The sequence below is a fragment of the Vulpes lagopus genome, chromosome 15 (genome assembly GCF_018345385.1).
Source record: "Vulpes lagopus strain Blue_001 chromosome 15, ASM1834538v1, whole genome shotgun sequence".
Lineage (NCBI taxonomy): Eukaryota > Metazoa > Chordata > Mammalia > Carnivora > Canidae > Vulpes > Vulpes lagopus.
The window spans coordinates 21,211,161-21,216,843 of NC_054838.1; the positions used below are offsets into that span (position 1 = coordinate 21,211,161).

Sequence of the window (5,683 nt, forward strand, 5' to 3'; positions counted from 1 at the left end):
CTTAATATTATACTGTCTAGATCCATTCATATTGTTGTGAATTGCAAGATATCATTCTTTTTATGGCTGAATAATATTTTTATATATCTATATCTATGTCTTCTTTATTCATTCATCATTTATTGATGGACACAGGCTACTTCCACAATCTGGCTATTGTAAATAATGTTGCAATTAATATAGGGGTGCATAAATCCTTTTAAATTAGTGTTTTTGTATTCTTTGGATAAATACCCAGTAGTGCAATTCCTAGATCATAGGGAAGTTCTATTTTTAAGTTTTTGAAGAACCTCCATATTGTCTTCCACTGTGGCTGCACCAATTTGCATTCCCACCAATAGTGCATGAGAGTTCCTTTTTATCCACACCCTAGCCACAACAATCAGACAAGAGAAAGGAATAAAAGGCATCCAAATTGGTAAGGAGGAAGTAAAAATTTCACTATTTGCAGATAACATTACACTATATACAGAAAACCCTAAGGACTCCACCAAAAAAAACTATTAGAACTGATAAATGATTTCAGTAAGGTCACAGGATACAAAATCAATCTATAGAAATCCATTACATTTTTATACTCTGATAATAAGCAGAAAAAATTAAGAAAACATGCCATTTACAATTGCACCAAAAATAAGAAAAACCTAGGAATATATTTACCAAAGAGGTGACACTTGTACTCTGAAAACTGAAAAATATTGATGAAAGAGATGGAAGATGCCTCAAGGAAATAGAAAGACACTTCATGGATTGCAAGGATAAATATTGATAAGATGTCTACACTACCCAAAGTAATCTACATATTTAATGTAATCCCTATTGAAATGCCAACAGCGTTTTTCACAGAACTAGAACAAACAATACTAAAATGTATATGGAACTCCAAAAGACCTCAAATAGTCAAGGCAATCATGAAAAAGAAAAACAAAACTGGAGATATTACAGTTCCAGACTAAGTTTATTACAAAGCTGTAGTAATCAAAACAGTGTGTACTGGCATAATATTTTTAAATCCGTATTAAAAAGCTTTATTTGTGTGTGAGAATATTATAAAGTCTATTTTAAATTGGTTCTAAACATAGTTCCAGAGAGTACAAAGTAGAACAGAGACAGAAGTAGAAAAAAAAAATATTTCTAAGATCCATGAGAGAAGGGACATGTCTCTTTTGTCGCCACTTTATCTCTAGGGCTTAGATTTGTGTTTGATCCATGCATGTACTCAATTAATGCTATTTGACTAACTACTAAGAGGATCTGAGGAGCCACAGTTCTTGCTTAGTTGACAGTATGATTTAGGGGCTTAATAACTTAGACTCTGGAGTTTGACCTAACTGAGTTCCGTGCTAGCTCTTGGATGTCTAGGTTTGAGCAAGATGCTTACTTATCTAAACACCACCATTTCATCTAAAAAAAAAAAAAAAATCACATCAATACTACCTTATAAGGTTGTGGAATGTGGGTTGAAATAATTAAGTGCTTAGTATACATTTACATCTCAAAAGTCTTAGTTCCCTTACCTGGAAATATAAATGTGAAATTTCTATTTCAAGTATCTGCAAAGAAATAGCCAACCAGACAGAAAAATATTAATGAACATAAAGGGCATGCTTACCTTTTTAAAAGATTCTGCATCCTGGGTGGGAGACTTCAGATTTTAGCTAATGAACAAGATTTTTAATCTTTGTCATTCTCAACTGGAAGGTTGAATGAATACCAGTCAGAGACAAGAGCCTCCTTTAAGCTAGTTAGTGTTACCTCCTGCTATCGAGATAAGGTACTAACAACTCAAGATACTGTAATCCATTTTACATCCTCATTCCCTAGAACAGAAGACTCAGCAGATTTCCCAGGACACTTCCAACTTCTGATTACCTTTCACATATGGAGAGAGTTACATTTTCATAAGCAGTCCTTCCTGCATTTCTGCTCCAGCTAGGTGAGGTAATGAAAAACCTCATGCAATACAACATTTAAAAAATAACATCAATTCTTTATACTGTTGTGTCACACATAGTCCACTCCCACTGATATTCCACTCCAGTTTATTGCTAGATTATGCAGAAACCTTCATCAGATAACATATTTTATTTAAGGTAACACCATTTGCATAACATGCAAAACATGTTATGAATTATAGAAATTTATAGAAAAAAAGTCCCCTCTTACTTTGTCCTTTGTTTAAATTCTTGCTTTTTTCTGTGAGAGCATTCGTACAATGCCACAATGGATCTCTTTGGTCTTAATGCTGTAGACAATGGGGTTGACAACAGGTGGGAAGAAGAGATAAGCATTGGCCATCATAGCGTGCACCAAAGGGGACACATGGAATCCAAGGCGATGCACCATAGATAAGCCAATCATAGGTACATAGTAAGTGAGTACAGCACAGATATGTGAGCCACAAGTGTTGAGTGCCTTCCTCCTCCCCTTCCCAGTAGTGATACTCAGTACAGTGTGGAGTATGAACCCATAGGAGATCACAATAAGCAGTGAATCCAGCCCAAAAGTAGAGGTCACAATGAAAAGCCCATAGATATTGTTGATAGAAACATCCCCACAAGGTAGATGGATAAGGTTGGGGTGGAGGCAATAGGAATGCGCAAGGACATTATGGCCACAGAAGGGCAGATGCCTTAATAGCATGGGTAATGGGGCCATGAGAATAATGCTTTTCAGCCCCATGATCATTCCTGTGCCAAATATACGGGGCAGGGTGAGGATGGCTGTATAGCGCAGTGGATTATGGATGGCCACAAATCGGTCCACAGACATGGCCAGCAACACAGCTGACTCCATAATGGAGAAAGAATGGATGAAGAACATCTGAAAAAGGCAGGCATCAAAACTAATCTCAGTGGTGCCAAAAAGGAAGATGCCTAGAACTGTAGGCAGAGTTGTTGCAGAGACACCAACTTCAGCCAGGGCCAACATGGCAAGAAAGAGGTACATGGGCTGGTGCAAGGCGGGGTCTGTTCTGATGACATGAAGAATGATGCCATTCCCAAGGAAGATGATAATATACATCAGGCAGAAGGGGATGGATATCCAAAAGTGCTCTGCCTCCAGCCCTGGGATGCCAACCAGAATGAAAGTTGTAGGTAAAGACTCCAAAGAACTACTGGAGTTCTTCATCTTGAAATCTCATCAAATGGGATCAGTGCTACCTTAAAAATTAGAAACAAGCTAGTGAGGTCACATTATAACGGAGAAAGACTTCTAGACACTAAGGGAAGGGAAGAAGAAAACAAAGCTTACAGATTTATGTGGCCAAAAGTCTCCTGCCTGAAAATTGACAAGATGGCCACCATCAGGAAATTCCCAGTATTAAGGAGGTGATAGTCTCTATCAGAGAAAAACTCCAAGCTTATCCAAAATTATCCCTCTAACTTATACTTCACTTTGGATCTGCTAAGGGAAAAAATGGCTGTTTTGTCTTTGTGTGCAGATGCTTTGGTCTCAGAAAGCTGCTGAGAAGACAGACCCATGTAGGCAATCTCAGTTTTAAGGTGTGGATTAATGTCAGGGATTGGGGAACAAAAATATTGTTGGTAAATGTGGATGTAAGGCAAGCAGAGTAGTACACGAAAACAGCTAAAAATACCTGGTAATGAAAGTGGACATATGGAATACCTGAGATCCAAAACATGGCTAAGAAGTGGTAGTGACCAGAACCTAGAGCAAATGATTGAGAAATTAACTAGAAAAGAATGGAGTTTGGATCCACACTAAGTTAGCTGTTTTGTGCTTTGAAAGGACTAGGAAGCAACTGAAAGGATTATATATAACAGATATAATGAGGCAAGAACCAAGGCTGACGGATTTGCATGCTGATGTTAAAACTCATGAAAATATTCTGTCGTGATGATATACACGATCTTTCAACTCACAGTTCTCCAAGACAACCTGTCTCATCCACTGGACCTTCTTTCTGACACAGACACACCTCCAATACATTGCATCAACAACACTGGGAACCTAAACAGACTTTTAAGGAAGATTCTCCTGAGTGGGGCAGGAAGGCAACAAAGGGGAAGAGAAAACCAGTTCTCTAAACTGGGTATATGTCTTAAGCTCAACACTGACTGAGATGGCAAAAGAATCACAGTAGAATCCTGGACTGACAAAGGCAGGAAGGACCTCTGTAGGTATTTTCATGATTTACATTATCCAAACACACATATCCAAACACATACACACACGCCTGCTCACACACTTGCACATATTTCCACACTGCTGAAATCTTGTCACCATCTTTCCTGACAATGATTCCTCACTCAGTCATTGCTGAACTTACAGGGACCTCACTATTACATGCTGGTAGTTACTGAGGTCTTCTTTTCAGGTTAAGGGAACACCCAGTCAAGAAATGACATGATTGGGGACGCCCAGGTGGCTCAGCGGTTGAGCGACTGCCTTCAGCTTAGGGCATGATCCTGGGGTGGAGTCCCCCATCAGGCTCCCTGTGAGGAGACTGCTTCTCTTTCTGTCTATGTCCCTGCCTCTCTCTTTCTGTATCTCTCATGAATAAATAATAAATAAAATATTTTTAAAAAGAACTAACATGATTAAAAATTAAGATATAAATGAGCAACTTATTAAACTAATTTCATTAGTTTACAAAGGTGGTGGTGTTAAATATTACTAGCACACTAGTTATACAGTATTCTGTGGGGCAAGGGCACACAGATATAGACAAATTCATATAGGTCCCAATAAACAAGTGGACTTAGAACAAGTTTTTAAATAAGAAATGGCAGAGCAGTTTCTTTGCAGAAACAAGTGGACGACTTCAGTGTTCAACCTTCACATGCTTGAGTCTCCCCACAGAATGCAACCAAATCTTATATTTGTAACAGCCCTTTCTATATGCACTTCTATCTTCATTCCAAGTTTTACCTACATTCCCCATTATGCCAATTCCATTGTTATTTACAAAGAAAAAGCCTTCCCAGTTATTGTCAGAAACCCCTTTCATTGTGAGAGGATACACACCTATGGGCAACCAGCACTCCAGTATGCCACACAGTACGTGGGACCCTGGCAACACAGAGTCTTGATCCTACTCAGAAAATCTCTGCAACTTGCAACCACATTTCAAAGAACACACCCTCTCCCACTTACATGCAGGCACAAGCATCATGTATGAAAGACCCTCTCTCTTATCTAGTTAAGACTGTGTTAAGTGCTACAAGAGAAAAAAGGAAAGAGGGAGAAATAAAGAAAAGAAGGAGGGAGGGAGGGAGAGAGGGAGGAAAAGGAAGAAAGAAAGAAAGAAAGAAAGAAAGAAAGAAAGAAAGAAAGAAGAAAGAGAGAGAAAGAAAGAAAGAAAGAAAGAAAGAAAGAAAGAAAGAAAGAAGAAAGAAAGAGAAGAAAGAAAGAAAGAAAGAAAGAAAGAAAGAAAGAAAGAAAGAAGAAAGAAAGGAAGGAAGGAAGGAAGGAAGGAAGGAAGGAAGGAAGGAAGAAAGAGAAAGAAAGAAAGAAAGAAAGAAAGAAAGAAAGAAAGAAAGAAAGAAAGAAAGAAAGAAAGAAAAAGTGTTCAGGATACAATGGGAGGGACCTAGAGGGAAAAGCCTAATTTATTCTTAAAAATCAGGGAAAGCTCTCCTTGAGAAGTGAGATTTCAGCTAAGGCCTGAGGAATTAGACTTTTCCCAAGCTAAATGGAGAGGTGGGGGGCGGGGGGA

General features: G+C 38.4%; 1 pseudogene; it reads right to left on the reverse strand.

Moving 5' to 3' along the window:
- Nucleotides 1–2,178: 2,178 nt before the first annotated feature.
- LOC121475998 lies at nucleotides 2,179–3,132 on the reverse strand (annotated as a pseudogene).
- Between the last annotated feature and the right edge of the window lie 2,551 nt (nucleotides 3,133–5,683).